At 39.9% G+C, this 19,315-nt stretch overlaps 1 protein-coding gene across 4 annotated transcripts in view; it reads left to right on the forward strand.

Annotated features, from left to right (window-relative positions):
• LOC137250033 (transmembrane protein 203) overlaps positions 1-19,315 on the forward strand; it is a 93,649-nt gene that overhangs the window by 15,874 nt on the left and 58,460 nt on the right. Inside the window, exon 2 of one of the 4 annotated variants that reach the window (XM_067782230.1) lies at positions 3,999-4,127. The exons of the other annotated variants lie outside the window; for them this stretch is intronic. The gene's annotated coding sequence lies outside the window, so the exon portion shown is untranslated. The remainder of the gene's footprint in view (positions 1-3,998; positions 4,128-19,315) is intronic. 4 annotated transcript variants of the gene reach the window in all.

Raw genomic sequence — 19,315 nt, forward strand, 5'->3', positions numbered from 1 at the left:
AACTAGCCTCCCATCAGCATGGCTTCAGAAAACTCCATAGCACTACCTCCGCGCTAAATGCCACTAGTACCCAGATAAATTGCGGTTTAAATCAAAACCCCCACCATAGAACAGTACTCGTAGCGCTAGACCTATCAAAAGCTTTTGATACGGTCAACCACGGCTCGTTACTGCAAGACCTGGAAGGGTCTACCCTTCCCCCATGTCTTAAAAGGTGGACCGCAAATTATCTGGGTGGTCGGCAGGCATCGGTGCTATTTAGAAACGAAACATCAAAGCCAAGGAGAATTAAACAAGGGGTGCCACAGGGTGGTGTCCTATCCCCACTTTTGTTTAATTTCTACATATCTAAACTACCTTCACCACCGGAAGGAGTCACAATCGTTTCCTACGCCGATGACTGCACAGTAATGGCCACAGGCCCAGGCCCACAGATCGATGAGCTATGCAATAAAATAAACGGCTACCTCCCTGATCTCTCCAGTTTTTTCGCCTCGCGAAACCTGGCATTATCACCGACTAAATCTTCCGCGACCTTATTTACAACATGGACGTCCCAAATGTCGACCATTTTGAACATCCACGTCGATGGCTCTACGCTACCGACTGTCCTACACCCCAAAATCTTGGGTGTGACGTTTGATCAGGATCTACATTTTGGTGAGCACGCAGCCGCAATTGTTCCGAGAATTCAGAGCCGTAACAAAATCCTCAAATCCCTTGCTGGCAGTACCTGGGGAAAAGATAAAGAAACGCTCATGACTACATACAAAGCAATTAGCCAGCCGATTACGTGCTACGCGTCACCCATATGGTCGCCAAGCCTAAAAATTACCCACTGGAAGAAGCTACAGGCCTGCCAAAATACTGCTCTCAGAATTGCCACGGGCTGTCTTCTTATGTCCCCAGAACACCATCTACATAATGAGGCGAGAATACTCCCCATCAGGGAAAGAAACGAGATGCTGACCAAACAGTTCCTGTTGAATACCCAGAAACCTGGGCATCCCAACAGACATCTGATTGACGAGCCAGCACCGCCTAGGGGCTTAAGGAGTCATCTCCGTAAGCATTTTGAGGAAATACGGCATCTGAGAACACAGCCGTATGAAGCGAAAAAACACAAGCAGGTCCTTGGTGAACTCCACAAACAGGCGTCGGACCTTTATGCCGGGAATTGCCCGGTGAACCCAGTACTCAAAGTAAAGTATCCAAAACTTGCGGAAGAGGAACGCATACTCCCCAGGGAAACGCGTGTCACTCTGGCTCAACTTCGTTCTGGATACTGTAACAGGTTAAACTCTTACCTATCCAGAATCAACCCCGACATACAAAATGTATGCCCCGCTTGCAATGTGTCCCCACATGACACCAACCATCTCTTTAATTGTAATGTGGAACCAACGCCTCTAACACCCCTTTCCCTATGGTCCACCCCTGTTGAAACAGCAAGTTTCCTTGGACTCCCGTTAGAGGATATTGATGACAGTTTGTGATCGGTCGCGTCTGTTAGGTGGGGCGAAGCACTGCTACAACAACAACAACAACAGGCATACCTACCGCGGGTATATCCTGACCCCCTTACCCGCTGGGGGCATCGGAGGGTGTCATTAAAGATGCCATGACATATACTGCTAATTTCTACAAATATATAATTAACGAATCCTTAAACAGCGGCATTGTACCTAGTTACTGGAAAATTTCTACAATAATACCTGTGGAAAAAGTAAAAAATACAATGAAACCCGAGGAACTACGTCCTATTAACACGTTACCTACAGATGAAAAAATTATGTAGACAGTGGTGAACGATCAACTTGTGGCATACTTAGAGAAGCACAATGTGATTATCCCATAACAATCGGGATTCAGGAAGAACCATTCTTGTGAAACAGCTTTGAATATGGTAATTGCAGATTGGAAAGAAGACATGGCGGACAAAAAATTTACGGTGTCATAAAAAATAGAATTTACATACTTAGCAATACAGGAATTTCACTTTTTTCCACTCAGATTCTGATTGTGTATTATTTATAGATTTATTTCTAATAATAAAAGTACATATAATTATAAGTGTATCAAATTTCAAAACAAAAAATTACTTAACATTTTCTTTTCCTCTCGTTCGCCTGTAAAATATAAGTGAACAAATTTGGGTTTCCACGCTATTCATTTCGCCCGAACAAAGAGTTGCCGATAAGGTGAAATCTTTTTCGAACACGAAGAATTTTTTCGCCATCCTCTGCGATAGGGTGAACAAAAACTGTGAATATTTTCTGGTGAAAACAAAACTCGCGATAAGGGTGGTTGTGTTAACGTGACCCTCATTACGATTGATCGGTCCGAATACATGACAAGAATAGAATTACCAAGGGTAGTATTGCAGTTTATGGTACCCACCGAAATAAGTACCAAATTTCTCAAGTGAGGTATCAAAATACGGGTATAGTATAACACAAATTTTAATTACCAGTGATTTGTGCGCTTAAAATAAATGTGCGGCAACGGTAATTCTATACGACAGCATGACACTGCTAATACGCGTCCAAAAATATCGAGAGAGGTGTCAAACGACGCGTCATGACATCAGTATTAATAAGCCGAAGGCGGAAAATAAATATCGGGTTGAGGGGTCGACTGCTAATACGCTACCAAAAATATCGAGAGAGGTGTCAAACGACGCGTCTTGACATCAGTATTAATAATCAGAACGCGGAAAATAAAAATAGTACCTCGTTCAAAAGATATTAACGAAAAACCGAAAAAAGAACCGCGGGTACCTCCGAAACCGGGGGTGAGATCCATAGTATTTTTGCGCAGAACACCTTTCTGAGTTGGCGGCCTTCGGCTGCGCTTATAAAAAATAAAGGCCCCATTGCTGATACTTAGCATAGACTTCTTGAGAACTGTCACTTACAGTTCTGTTAAATGAACATTGCATGTTACTGATTACTCAAAACTTAGCAACACTTAACTTGACTTAGAAGTCTGTTGAATTTTAATTTTCTATGTAAGTTCTAAGTGACGTCTACATTTTGAGATGCCATTTGTTTGTTTCCATTTCATTTTGACATTTTGTCATACAAATTGACATTTATTTAAAAATAAATTTCACCGCTGATTATGATGCCAGATTGTATGCGCCAAGTGGAGTATAATAGTGGCTAAGTTGCCAAGTTTACGCCAAGTCAAGTCAAGTCAGTAATGGGGGCTTAACCCTGGGCTACGTCATGCCTGATGTGTATTTGGCAGAGGTAAATAAGTGAACGCAAGCAAGGTTGGCGATAGACTAAAAACAGTTTATTAAAATTTACCATCTTACTCTCTACTTAGACATACGGTTATGTTACACACCAAATATTAGTGTTAGTACTTATAAAGTATGTATATATATTTATATATATATATCAATCCTCCCCGAATTATTGAAGAAAGACCTTACTAGTTACATATATTTGTAAGGTAAGTAAACCTAACACCAAACTTACGATTTTAGCTTTTAAATACATAATATATAATACTAACTAGAGATTATATATATATATATATATATATATATATATATATATACATTATTATGTTTATTTCAATATTATACACAGATTGGAATCTTTAGCTTTGAGTTAAATTCTTGTGTTTAATGCGCTCAGATCTTCTAATCTTAAACTCCTCTTTATCGTTATCGCTTTCAGTTCTACTTCTTTTAGATAATTTGACATACGTTTTTACATGTGGACTAAATCTAACAAATTTACAATTTGACTTTTTAAATTGATTTACATGAGCAACTCTGTTTTTACCATTTATATTTATGAGATATCTTACCCTACTTAATTTCTTTTAAATTTTTCCTTTTTCCCATTTACAATAGTTGTTCAACACATTTCTATACAAAATACTCTCGTTAGGTTTAAATTCTAGACATTTCGATATATTATCATCTTGCACATCATTACTTTTAGTTTTACTAGACTTTTTCTCTTTCTCATTACTTTTAGATTCGTTTACAGTTCTCTTATTACTTATATTTGGATTAACTAAGTCCAATAGAGTTTTGGGCTTATACTGCAATATGGATTCTGCTGGAGATATACATGGCGTTGTAGTTGGTGTTGTTCGATATTTAAGTAAGAAACTAGTTATTTTGAAATTCCAAGATCTATGTTTAATTTGTGGATCTAAAAGATATTTATTAAGAGAACTTTTTAATGTCTGGATTGTGGGTGATAAGGTGGCGACTTTAAGCACTCAATCCCGTTACTCCTACAAAAATCTATGAAAGCTTTCGAACCAAATGGAGGGCCATTGTCGCTTACGATTTGCTTCGGCAAGCTAAATGTTGAAAATAATAATCGTAGTTCTTCGATGACAATACGTGCCTGTGTATTCCTTAGAACCATCGCATCTAACCATTTAGAAAAAGTATCGAATATAACTAAAATAGTAGCCCATCGATTTTACAAAAATCTAAGTGTATTCGTTCGAATGGACCTGATGGTTTTGGCCAAGACGTTAGAATTGGCTTGGAAACGTTCTGACTTTTTGCGCACGGCTCGCAGCTTTTAACAAAACTTTCGATATCCTCATCTATGCCAGGCCACCAGACATAAGTGCTCGCCCAAGCTTTCATTCGAACTACACCTACATGCTCACTGTGCAGAAGTTGTAGCACATGTGGCACTAAACTGTTAGTAACAACTACTCGTTCGCCATAAAATATACACCCTCTCTCGATTCCTAATGATAATCTTTTTGCATAAAACTTCATATACTTCTGTGGTACTACTTTTGGCCAACCTTTTGCTACAAAATTGTATACGCTTTTCAATATTACCTCTTTCTGCAAATTTTCTCGTACGTCCTCTAACTTTAACGGTAGCTCTTGCACTAAATTAAAAATATTTATGCTATCATCCTCTTCGTTTGTACTTTCCGGCAAGGCAGTCTTGAAAGTGCATCGGCATGACACATTCGTGACCCTTTTTTATACTTGATTGTATAATCGTACATGGACAGAAAAATTGCCCACGTCTGTAATCTATTTGCAGCCACTACTGGTAGATCTTTTTTGTCAGAAAAAATTTCTCTCAATGGCTGATGGTCACTTTCAATTGTAAAATGCAATCCGTACAAATACTTATGGAACTTTTTGACTGCGAAAACAATCGCCAATGCTTCACGATGAAGCTGTGAATAGTTCTTCTCTGCATCTTTTAATGTGCTTGACACGAACATAATCGGGCGTTCTTCACCATCAATAACGTTAGATAAAACACCGCCTACACCATACGGACTCGCGTCACCAGACATCACTAAAGGTTTTGAGGGGTCATAATGAGCTAATACACCTATTTCCAACACTAACTTCTTACTTCTTTCAAAAGCTTCCTGATGTTTTTCAGACCAGTGCCATTGAACACCGTTTTTCGTAAGTTCATGCAATTCAAATAGCTCTGATGATAAATTCCTAATGCAATGGCAATAATAATTTACCATACCTAAGTATGATTTTAACTGTTGCTTATTTGTGGGTGGTGGTGCACGAACAACCGCTTCGACTTTTTTCTTTGACGGGGTTATGCCACTTTCGTTTATTTCATACCCAAGGTATTGAATTTCTGTATCAAAAAATTGACATTTATTGTAATTTACCTTTACGTCATACTCCATCAACCTATCAAGTAACATACTTAAGTTGTTTTTACAATCATTGAGGTCACTGCCACCTACGAGAATATCATCGAAATATACTTGAACTTTCCTAAGACCTTTAAATATTTCACCAATTATTTTTGAAAATAATTGTGGAGCGGTTTTTAAACCATAAACCAACCTCGTAAATTGATACAGGCCCTTGTGGGTATTTATTGTCAATAACTCTCTTGACCTTTCGGAGACTTTGACCTGTAAGTATGCTCCTGTTAAGTCAAGTTTACAAAAATATTTCCATCCTACCAAATTTGCTAATATTTCATCAATTCGAGGGATGACGAAGTGCTCCATTTCAACAAATCGATTCACTGTTCTCCTACAGTTCACACACAATCGAATTGAGCCGTCACCTTTATTAACCACAACAACTGGGCTTGCCCATTTACTTCTATTCACAGGTACAATAACACCTTGCTCACAAAGTCTATCTATTTCGTCTTCCACCTTTTTCCGCAATCCAAATGGAACAGAGTACGCTTTTGCAAATATCGGATAATGCTCGTCTTTCAAAACTATTTCTGCCTCAAAATTTTTAATAGTAGAGTAACTATCTTTTGAAAATATGGTTTTATATTTATCGAAGTCATATTTTACGTTGCCTTTCTCAAATTTTAAATTATAAATGGTCACATTACCAAACATTATTCGCCAACTCGGCAACAACACAGATAACCAATTTCTGCCTATTAACGGAGTATATTTATTTTCTGTATTCAAAACTACTAACTCCAAATTATACAATTTATTGGCAAATTCAACACATACTGGCACGCTGCCTACAACAACAACTATATCGCCTGTAATCACTTTTAAACTTTTGGTTACTGTTTGTAATTCTATGTGATAAAGAAATTGTTTATAGTCAGAAATATGACAAACAGAAATACAAGCTCCTGTGTCTATTTCCATATTTATTTCTGTATTTTCTAATTTAACTTATACTTCTAGCGGTTTTGTATAAGTACCTGACGAAAAATTATATAAATGGTTCAGCGCATAATCAACAGAGTTAATATTTCGATTGTTCACTTTATTTTTGTTTGTGTGATTCTCATTCTTACTCGTTCTACCATGAGAGTTATCCCGCTGCTTCGCCCAACAATCTCGTTCTCTATGTCCCAGCTTCTGACAGTAAAAACATTTCAATGAGCTGCTTCTATTGCTGCTTCTTCCACGAGATCTGTCTCTTCGATTGTTTTCTAACTTCGATTCTCTGCTTTTCCTAGCATTATGTTGTACTTAGCTATTCAGCTTATGTACTGCACCCGCTCTCTTTACCTCCATACTTATGCTAGTGCTCTCCATGGCCAGTGCCAACTGACATGCATTGTCAAAAGTCTCCAACTTACCCTCGCCCAGTAGTCGATTTTGAATTTTATGATTGCTTAAACCACAAACAAATTTGATGAGTAATGCTCTGTCCAAAAATTCGCACTCTTGAGCTAACTGTTTGAGCTCTACAATAAAATCAGCAATCGTTTCTGAAGCATTTTGATCCCTTTTGAAAAATTTAAAGCACTCAAATATAATGTTCTTTTTCGGCTTTAAATGTTCCTTTAGTCTTGTTACAATTTGACTGTACGTATAAGCTTCCTCACTTTTTGGAGCTAACACTGATTTTAATGTTTTGTACAAGTCTGCGCCTCCAAGGCTTATTAAAAAAGACACTTTGTCCGAATCACTCGCTATTTTATTTAACGACAGCAGGTGATTTAACCTGCTTACATATAGAGCGAAATCTTCGCCTAAGGTATATGCTTCTATAGAGCCAATTAATGCCACTGCATTTTCAGAAATTTTTATTTTCTAAAAAAAATTACTTTGTCCTTATCACTTTTAGTATATTAAACTTGCCTTTTCTTTAAAAAATTTGAGCTAATGAGTAGAATTACAACAGTTAACTTTTTAAAGTCCGTATTTCACTATTTTTATTGTATATCGAATTTAAATTAATTCTATTAATTATTTTGAATTTAGCTACGCATGCGGATTTTTTTTTTTCTCTTTGTAATCGTCGCCAAAACTGATGTGTATTTGGCAGAGGTAAATAAGTGAACGCAAGCAAGGTTGGCGATAGACTAAAAACAGTTTATTAAAATTTACCATCTTACTCTCTACTTAGACATACACATGAAAATCGCCAACTTCAACTGCAAATACCTCCGGATATATGTAGATAAAATTTTTCTTTTCCGCCATCGGATTATTGTTCTCGAGATTAATACGCGTCTTTTGACACCTCTCCCGATAAGTTTGGACGAGTTTTCGCAGTTGTGAGCTAAAGTAAAGAATTACTAACACGCGTCCAAAAATATCGAAAGAGGTGTCAAACGACGCGTTTTTACATCAGTATTAATAATCCGAAACCGGAAAATAAAAAATTATCCTGGGTGGGTCCAACACCGTTTTGGACACCAAAACTATATACGCGCAAAACACTTATGTTTCCGGACAGAGATAATTTTTTTTCTTTTCCGCCTTCGGATTATTGTTGTCGAGATCAATACGCGTCTTTTGACACCTCTCTCGATATTTTTGGTAGCGTATTAGCAGTCGACCCCTCAACTAGACTTTTACCGTTAACTTTTTTCACCCGTTTAAAAGTTATCGGCGAAAAGCAGGTTTGTGTCATACATATTGTTCCCGCTCGTTTACAATCTCTTAAGCGCACACATCACCTTACTTTTTATATTTAATATTTTAACATAATCTAACTTGCATGAATTAACGAAAAAGTTATGTTAAATTTCACAAATTTACTCATAAAATATCAACATAAATATTGCAAACAATTTCTGTCCAAATCAAAACACATGAAAGTGGACAGTGTTGCCAGCTCAGCAACGATGGAAATTACCTATGTTGTTCTCTGTTAGGATTAATACAAGGCGGTAGCGGATCAACATAAATTTAAATGCTGAGTAGGAGCTGCTTCGACCGATAGATTAGAAGCAATTTAGATTGCTTAGACGCTTCACAAGGCCGTCGGTTCTATGTACCGGAGCCACTCGGGATTTTTCTCGACCAAGGACTGCCATTTCAGTGTAACCCAACCCCACCCCACGGATAGATTAATAAAGAAAAAAACCAAAAGTTTTCACTTTTTCCCTCTATGCATTTCGGCGCTTTCGCGTCATCATCAGGAAGGTCTACATTTATTTAAAAAACAGAAACAGAAGAAAATGAAATGTAAGAATACAGCACAATCAATATACATAAAAATTTGTTGAATTAATCCAAGGATTTCCAATGTCGCATAAATTAATTTAGCCAAATAAGAATTGCAGTATTCATTCGCTTTTATTAGAAAAGAAAAAAGAGTACTTTACAAAAGACCGATATATACATAACTGGATCAACTAACTGAACTAACTTACAGCGCAAAAACCTGCCGTGTCATATATATGTATGTATAAAAAAAAGGGTTGCCATAAATGTTGAAATGGTATTTGACAGTGATATCTCAACACTCATTGTCTAATACAATTTCAGATATATTTTAAAACTCCTTGTTAATCAAATGTTAAATTCATATATTTGCATAAAAGTATGTGCCGATTCTTATTTAATGGCTTTGTAAATATATCTGCAATATCTACTGGGTATATGTTCAGCATGATGTTCAGTGCCAAGGTAGGTGTTGTTCTGAGAGAGCCACTGATACCGATCAGAGCCGTCCGTTGCACTGACACTAACATTTTGGAGGTGCTCGCTGTGTCCAGTGCTTTCCACCAGACCAGCACCCCATATAGCAGAATCGGTTTGCCCACCATCTCATAAAGCCAGTGTACTACTCTTGGCGAGAGTCCCCATCTCTTTCCGATAGCCCCTCTGCAGCAGTACAAGGCAATGGCGGCCTTCCTGGCCCGATCTTCCACATTGGGTCTCCAGGACAGTTTCTTGTCCAAAACAATCCCCAAATATTTAACCCTATCAGAAAGTACCAACGGTACCCCTCCAATCGAGGGAGTTCTGAAATCGGGCAACTTATATCTCCTTGTGAAAAGAACCAATTCCGTTTTTCCCGGGTTGACCGCCAATCCACATGATTCAGCCCACCTAGCCACAGTATCCAGGTAGCCCTGCATAACATCGCGCACGGTGCCCAGAAATTTGCCTCTGACTAGGATAGCGAGGTCATCTGCATAGGCAACCACCCGACAACCATTGGCTTCCAGCTCCACAAAAAGCTCGTTGACTACCACAACCCAGAGGAGAGGAGATAGGACACCCCCTGTGGCGTACCCCTGCACACCTTCCTCTTAATTATGGCCCCTCCCCACTCCACAACAACAACAACTCCGATGCGACAATTCTGGCGCATAGAAGTTTGCTAATAAATTCAACCAGAGCCGCCTCGACTCCTAAACCCACCAGAGCTTTTTCGATTGCCTCTGGTAAGACATTGTTAAAATGGCCAACGACCGCCGACCATGCAGGCGAAGATCCCTGCGCAACTGGGACGTCGGGAAATGATTCTACGTTTTCGCAGAAGCTTCGCCATGCATCTCGCTTGGCTATCCTTATTTCATATTTATAAATCCCCAGACTCACCTTATAGAGCTCCGAGGGTAATTGACTCCCCCTGGCTCTGTTGAAGAGCCGCCGACTGGACGCTCTTAGGTCGTCAAGAGAATCCGACCACCAGGGCGGCTTGCCCTTCCCCCTGTAAATTTTCAATGGGCAGAACAGCTGAAATGCGCTATTGCCTGCCGAGGTGAAGTTTTCCACCAGAACGTCTATCTCAGATTCGGATAGGTCCGAACTAGCGGTAGGCGCCGCAGGCAATAGCTCTCCCAGCTTCCTAAAATACAAGTCCCAGTTAGTACTGTTAGGTATTAGATATTTTACCGGGACGTTCTTCGTTCACCGAGAACTGAATATATCGGTGATCAGAGAAGGAGTGCTCGTTGAGAACCCTCCAGCCAGATATCCGACCTTCCAGTTCTCTACTAACCAGGGTGAGGTCCAGGACCTCCTCCCTTACCGCAGCAATAAAAGGCGGGTCATTCCCCCTATTATATATACAAAGTCCCTCATCTACAAAAAAAGTAAATAAAGACTTACCTCTAGTGTTGGTATCCGAGCTTCCCCAGATGCTATGATGGGCATTAGCATCGGCACCGATGATCACGCCAACACCTCTCCGCCTTGCTTCAGCGGTGATTTCGCTCAGTATCGCAGGTGGTGGTTCCGCTACGTCCCCGTGGGGCATGTACGCGAGACCACCCACTACTTCCTCGCTCAAGGCAGACCGTGGTTACGTCAGCATTGCTGAAATTAGAGAGAATAAAAGCTTTAATCTCTTTTTTAACAAGCACACAGGATATAGGTCTACTTGCCTCCCCATGCACCAAGGTGTTGAATTTTGCAGTCCTTAATCCAGAAATCTTACTGCCGTTACTATTCAGCCACGGCTCCTGGACAAGGACTATATCCACTCCGCCTTTTTCAAGGCAGAACAATAAATTTGCGGAAGCCGCCTTTGAGTGCTGAAGATTGATTTGACGGATTTCCATCAAAACCGCTCTTCTTCCGCACCCCATCCTTGGCGGATTCGTGTTAGTCGTGTCCATTCTAAAAAGTCCCCCCTCAAGGCCGCTATCCGGAGCCGATTGTGTAGTCGCCCTTCAACGGTCTCGTGGTTATCTATGCTACGCAGGGAGGCCACGCGAGGGTTGACGCATTACCTTATGAGTAATGCGTTCAGAGCCAGACCGGACGCAAAGCGGGAAAATCTTCAACCGCACCTACACCACCAACTTAACGGCGACGGAGCCGGAACGTACCTTGAGGCCCGCCACGGTTTTAACGGGACGTGGGCAGGTGCAGCATTAGCCTACCAGCCGATAGGGTTTCACCCCGACCTACTAAGGTGGCAGAATACCGCACCTACCAGCCCAAAGTCATCAATTTCTAAACACAGTCAAAATCAAAGTCCCTAACAATCCAGTTCGTCACCGTTGTGTACCGATCTTGACCCTTAACAGGGTCCTCCCTCCCCTGAGCTCGGCACAATGACTCAGGGTTGCGGGTTTTATCGAGTTGTCCTCTCTAGATCCGCAATTTATTTATTTATTTATTTAAAGTCGACGCAAACACAAAGCGGTCGACTAATTATTGTAATAGACAGATATATATGTAAAATACAGAGCCATTCTTAAAATTAAAAAATTCAAAAAAGGTACATAGAAAATTTGTATGTTATAAACATTTGACATCGCATTGTATAAGAAAAAATAAAATTAAAATATCAGGCTAAACATAAGAGTATAGCAGTATGTAAAGCAGCAAACGAACATTCAAAGCCAATGCAGTTATACAAATCATTGTACCGCGAGCACCAATGGCGCAGGGGACTGTTTCTAGCAAAATTTTGCCGGCATAGAGGTAAATGAAAAGGCACAAAATGCCTGGACGCCCTAGCAGGAACCGCAAAATTTAGTTGACTGATTAGGTCAGGGGAGTCAATCACACCAATGATAAGCTTGTGAATGAACATAACGCCAAGTAATACTCTACGATTCTCTAGAGATGGCAAATTAATTAGAAGAAGTCTATTCCTGTATGGTGGAAGATGAGTACTTGATTCCCAGTTGAGACCTCGTAAAGCAAAAATTAAAAACCGTCTCTGGACCGACTCAATCCGATCCACATGGATTTGATAGATCGGAGACCAGACACATGAACAGTACTCGAGAATAGGACGTACCAGCGAGGTATAAAGGATCTTTGTGAAATAAGGGTCATCAAACTCTTTAGCCCAACGTTTGATAAAACCTAATACAGCAGTTGCTTTGTTTATAGCGGTTGAAATATGTGTGGTAAAACTTAATTTCGGATCAAAAATAACTCCTAGATCAGTTACCATAGATATCCGCTCCAAGGGGTCGCCGTTAAGTGTATAAGATGATAGGACCGGCTTCACACGGTGAAAAGTCATTTGCTTACATTTAGAGTAATTCAAAAAAAGTAAATTTGCAGTACACCAGCTTTGAAATGAGTCAAGATCGGCCTGAAGCTGATTAAAACAGAACAAGTTCGACGGCAGATATGTGTAACAAAGTTTTACATCATCTGCATACATAAAAACTGTACAATGTAATATAACCTTTGGTAAGTCGTTAATGAACAGGTTAAAGAGTAATGGACCCAAATGGCTACCCTGGGGCACGCCAGAAGTTACATCAAACGACTTTGAAAGATTGTTGTTAAAGAAAACTCGCTGAGTCCTATTTTCAAGATAACATGAAATCCAACTTAATAAAGGCGCTGGAAAACCCAGAAGATCAAGTTTGGTAACTAAGAGCTCGTGATTAACAGAGTCAAATGCTTTACTAAAGTCGGTGTAAATTACATCTGTTTGTTTGCAAACTAAAAAACCATTCATAACAAAGGACGTAAATTCAAGCAAGTTGGTAGTAGTTGATCTCCGATGAACAAAACCATGTTGACAAGGTGATATTAAAGAGCTGCACAAGTATTGAAGCTGGTATGTAATTATCTGCTCAAAAGTTTTAGGGATAGCTGAGAGCTTAGCTATGCCTCTGTAGTTCTCAATATTAGACCTACTACCTTTTTTATGCAAAGGTATAATAAACGATTGTTTCCAAATAGATGGGTATGATGCGGATTCCAGAGACAGTTTAAATAATTTAAAGATAGGATCTGATAAGCTGACAGCACAGAACTTAAGTACACAACTAGGAACACCATCTGGACCCGGCGAAGATATCGGTTTCAATGCAAGAAGTTTATTAAGAACAGTATCTTTATCAATAAATGGGTTTAAAATATTATTAGAACTTTCCAAGCAATATGGATAAAGATTAGACTGGACACATTGGGATGAAAAGGGTTAATTTAAAGAATTCAGCAAATAAATCAGCGATTTCGTGATCAGAATTTGCGTTTTTGCACCCATAAATAAAAGTAGATGGGAAACCAGAAATTTTCCTTTTGGAATTAACAAATCTGTAGAAACGTTTCGGATTATTAGTAAATTGGAATTTGCAACATGATAAGTAAACTTTATAACACTGCTGGTTAAGACGATGAAAATTGGAGCGCGCCACTAAATATTTAGATAAATCAATAGCTTTACCAGATCTTTTGAAAAGCTTATAGAGTCTAGATTTAATATAATCAAGTCTTAATAGTTGCTTTGAGAACCAAGGTGGTTTACCCGTGGTGGTACTGGAATAACGAAGGGGGACACAGCTTTCAAACAAAGCATCAAGAGAACTATAAAACAAGGAAGTCGCTGTTTCAACGTCTGTACACGCATAAAGACTCGACCAGTCATGGGCAGAAATCAAATTATTGAGCTCACTAAAATTCGTCTTTGAAAAACATCTCGACCGGGGTCGGGAATTGGGCTTAGAAACATCGAGCATCACAGGTTGAACAACATCCAGTACTATCTCAAGCGTAGGATGAAGAGGGTCTTCAGGAAGGGATAATGGGGGAGTTCGGGTTAGAGTAATACCCGCAGAGTCATCTGTAAAAACTAAGTCTAAGATTTTCCTTTTGGAATTTAAAACATTATTAATTTGGAGAAGAGATGTATCTAGCAGGCTATTTAAAAACTCGTGCTGAGTAGTGGGAGTCATGAAATTTGAGTCGATGGTATTGATCCAATTTACTGATGATAAATTGAAATCACCAAGAACTACTAGGCGGTCTTTGTCTCGCAATTGCGAGTACAAACTACAAATAACAGTGCTATGACATGTATAAACGTGTATATCCGATCGTGGCGGTATATACGAGCAGCAGATAAACAAACTAAAATTGTGCAAGGCAAGCTTTACTGCTATAAATTCAATGTCATTTGTGGTGTCCAATAGCAGCAACTCAGATGGAAGCGTCGAGTCAACAGCAATAAGGACACCACCTGCTCTAGATTCACGATCACGCCGATAAACTACATATTTACGTGAAAAGAGTTCAGAGTTAAAATTGTCAGCTTTTAACCAGGTTTCAGTAAAAGCTATAACTTGAGAAGTAAAAATAAAACTATTCAGATAAAAGGTACTTAATTTCGATCTTAGGCCACGAACATTTTGGTACGTGATGGTTATTTTTTCACTGTTTCCGCAGGGATTTTTGAGTTTTTTGAAGCTCCTGCGGCGTTAGGTTTTTTTGTAAACAAATGCACAACTGAATGTTCCGGCCAGAATGTATGTTCAAGAACTCTATCAAAATAAGCGTCTGGCACTGATATTTTAAATGATGAAATATCCCTATCATATCTAAAATTAAATTTATAAACGCCTATTTTAATATGTTGTGAAAGGTCTAGCTTATCTACTATATACTTAATAATATCATTTTCCATAAGCGAAGAATGAAGACGAGATACAAAAATTGTCCTGCGAGGCGGCACGGCAGTCACCTGCCTCGGTTGCGCATTGTCAACATTTGGCAAACGCACAGCGGCGGAGGTAGAATCACCACCAGTGTTGGTGGAGCTGGAAGCAGCATTGTCATTATTAATGGTTGTTATATCATTAACAGCAGTAATTTGAACTTGAGCCAAGGGTGTAGGTTTAGCATTCGTGTTTACCTTATCAGCGGCTATGTGTTCAGCAGCAGCGTGGGCATGTTTTATTGGTAACGTCTTTAGCATTAAGGTTAACAGAAATGTTATTAGCAGTCGAAGGCTTAGCATTAGTATTTACAGCATAAGAGGTACTTGAGGTGTCGACGGCATCATTATTAGTCTGTGGGACGACAGTATGTACTTTATCGGCGGCGGTGAAATTGTTTGAATTAGCGGCGCCAGAATTTTCAACAGTAGACAGCGTGGCGTCACTGCAGACAGCGGACGGTGACAGAACAATTGACGAAAACGAAGGTGGGATAGGCACAGAGAGGGGTGTAGGTGTGAGCATAGCCGATGCATTATCAGCTATATGTAGCTGTGAACCTTCTAGAGGAGTGTTTAGAGGGGGACCCGTACACTGCGAATGCGAGCCAGAAGGCACCGGCGAGAAAGTGCATAGATCCATTGCATATGTAACCATAGCATCGTTGTTGTGTTTTGGAGGCAAAGTACACGAACTCACTGCAGCTTTGAGCGCATTGATTTCGGCAGCCAACACACCAATGCTATCACGATTGTTCTTATTGTTTTTATTCTTATTTTTAGCACTGCGCTTATTTGAACTTGCTTTTTCCTTCGCTTTGTCTTTGTTGCTGCTTTTTTCATCCTCCATGTTAACAGCTTGGTTACAACAAATTAAGTTTTTTATGCCATCTATTTGGGTAGATAAATCCCTGAATTTTACTTCAAAAGCAGTCATTATGGCTTCTAGCCCCAGTTTTTGAGAGGCTAGGACGGAGTCAAATGCCTTCGAAACTTTAATAGGCGCATTTACACACTCCGCACACATATAGCGTATATTATTAGTAGAAGCAGGGGCACCTCGTGCAGGACGTGATAGCTAATCACGCGTGACATTCGTCACTATGGCCGGTCTAAGACTGATAACAGTCCCTGATCCAGAGCCTGGAACCACTTATGATATCCAAGCCAAGTATCTTAGCCCCCCGACACCGGGAAAGGCGGCCGTGGCAAAGTCGTTGGTCAGGCTTCGTGATATGGGATATGGACTTTCTGACCGCGGACACTCTAGCCTTCTTACCAGTTTCGACTTTATCCCGGCCAGAACGGACTATTGTATGCCGATAACTGCTCCCTATACAACCTTCACCCCAGTCATTCCAGAGAGAGAGGAGTGGGGAAGAGGAATTATCAGGGGCATGGGACCGGTTAACTTGTTCACGGATGGGTCGAAGCTGGATGGAAAGGTTGGTGGGGGTCTTTTGTCAAGAGCTAAATTTAAGCCGCAAGTTTAAGTTGGCTGATCACTGCAGTGTATTCCAAGCGGAAGTTGCTGCGGTTAAGGATGCGGTGGATGGTCTCCGCGACGGCAACCCCCCGACGGGTTTCATTGCGCCATGTCGCCAGGTCGCAAACCCCAATCTACCGGGTACCCCAATGCTTGCCCAAGGACGCCCAGTCCCAGGGCCACAACAGCAGTTGCGTCCTGGCCTTCCTCAACCCAGGCGTAGTCACCCGTCACTTACTCCCAGTGTAGCGACGTCTCCCCCTATGCACTTCAGAATTCTGCAGTTAAACTGTAATGGACTAACTGGGAAGATCACGGAGATAGTCGATTTCATGAAGCGGCTCAACATCCGGATTGCTGCGATTCAAGAGACTAAACTCACAGCAAGATCTGCACTGCAAACTTGTTCTGGGTATAATGTCCACAGAAAAGAAATGGAGGCGGCCTCGCGTTTATCATACACCACTCTGTGCAATATCATATATTTGGTCCTGGCATCGACCGCAGGGACAATGTCTTAGAACTTCAAGGCCTATGAGTTGAAAACAAACAAGGATGCCAATAAGAAAATGATTGAAGAAATAAGTAAAGAGAATAAAAAAATGTGCAATGAAATAAAGAAAAATGTTAATAGTGTTGAAGCCAAAGTGTCATACGCAGCGATAACAAAAAATGATGGACAAAAAAAAGCCGCCGTCTTCACAATCAGAGGCATAGTTCACATAAAGCGTAAAGCCAACGATAACCCCGAAAAAATCCATAGCTTGGAGTCACTCAAGGACCTTGAGAATTCAAGCCCAGATGATGGTAGCTCCTTTCGAGACGAATCCATTAATCGATCTACTAATGCACAGAACGGGCTTCCACGTATTTAGTGTAATAAGTATATTACGTATAAGTCATTTCTATCCTTTCTGTCTCTTTTCCTCTTTCACCTTCATATGCCATAGCAAATTGCATCTAACCAAAAGCAGTGCAAAGCTTGTTGCCAAACCTTTTTATATCTCTGGTGCTAAATTATTATAAGTCCCCAAGTTTCAAAGACTGCTCCCGAACGCTGCTGCGCATACTTAGCAGGCATGCGAAAGGTATAAATATCATACACATCAACGCGCAAAGCCTCTATAGAAAACTTGATGAGTTAAGATATCTTTGCGAGGCCTCCGATATAGATATTATCTGCATCTCCGATACCTGGTTTTCTTCACGCCATAACGATGAGATAGTGAAACTAAATGGCTATCGACTTTTCAGAGCTGACAGAAGTGGTCACGGTGGTGGTGTCGCTATATATGTTAAAAGTGGTTTGTCCTGTAAATTACGTTGTAGTTATTGTACCGGTGATTCTGTAGAATTTGTGTTCGTTGATGTTTTTTCATCAAAGGGTGATAAGCTCCTTGTCGGTTGTGCATACAGACCTAATCGCCAAGTAAATTTTGCTGATTTTACTGATTTTCTGCAACCTCTACTCTTAAGTTACGAAAATATAGTCCTAGCTGGTGACTTCAATAGCAACCTGCTCACAGATTCAAGTCTAAAGCTAAGTATGGAATCTCTGGGACTCTTCTCGGCTAACATTACCATACCAACACATTTTACCAACACTAGTTCCTCGCTGCTAGACGTCGTCTTTGTAAACGACTCAGAGAAAGTACTTCTTTACGATCAGCTGTCTGCTCCCAATTTTTCTAAACACGACCTCCCATTCATTACTTACAACTTTCAAACGTTGTTTACACCGAGCTCGTTTACATATCGTGACTTTAAAAGTATAAATTATAGTGCACTTGCTGAAGCAGTGGAGTCTGTCGACTGGGGATTGATTCGAACGATGGCATCGGTGGATGGGCAAGCTAAATTCCTTCAAGACAGTATAAATAAGCTCTTCGACGACCACGTGTAGCATTATACGTCATACCCACTGTAATGTAGCATTATGCTTCATACCCACTGTAACACACTTGCAATAATACTCATCATAAACTCCAAATATATTTTAGTAATAATCATATTACAATATTGTCCAACATAAATTATTGAACTAACCCAGACGGTTAACCAACATCAATGGAATGCCGAATATGAGACCCATATCCATTCACAGCTAATAAATTTTGAGTATACATACAAACATACAACCCATTGTGGGAAAATACCAAAACACTCAAATTGATCTGCTGACGTTGCTAAACAACATGTACAAACCTACATGTATGGAGCCATGCATACAAAACTACATGTATACAAAGACTGTATACAAACGTACATGTATGCATACTCCATTTCCTATGTACTTATTTTTAGTTATTAGTATTAAGATATTTATGAATGTATAGGTTAAGTCAATTACTATAAAAGACAAGAATTTATTTAATAAAGAAAAGATTTAATGTCGCACCATCACGCGTGCAACGTCTTTTAATTCCTAATACTTCATGACGATCCTGCCAGCCTGATCTTTAATTAGCTGAAAATTTGCTCTTAAGCAAAATTCGCTAGATCTCGCTGAAGGGAAGATCCTGCCAGACTAGATTTAAAATTGGCAAAACTGCTAAGAATCTAGCTGGAGGAGACCGTGCAAGATTTAAACAAAAAGTAAATTCATTAAATTCTGCCAATAAGGCAAAAGGAACAAATTTCCTTTTTAAGAAATTTTGATTGCCACGTTCAAAAATCGAGCGAAAGGAGCGCGCAGGTGAAGTGGAATATACACCTAGAATAAAAGCATTAAGCGTGAAGTGAAAAGA

The sequence above is a fragment of the Eurosta solidaginis genome, chromosome 4 (assembly GCF_040869045.1).
Source record: "Eurosta solidaginis isolate ZX-2024a chromosome 4, ASM4086904v1, whole genome shotgun sequence".
NCBI classification, from domain to species: domain Eukaryota; kingdom Metazoa; phylum Arthropoda; class Insecta; order Diptera; family Tephritidae; genus Eurosta; species Eurosta solidaginis.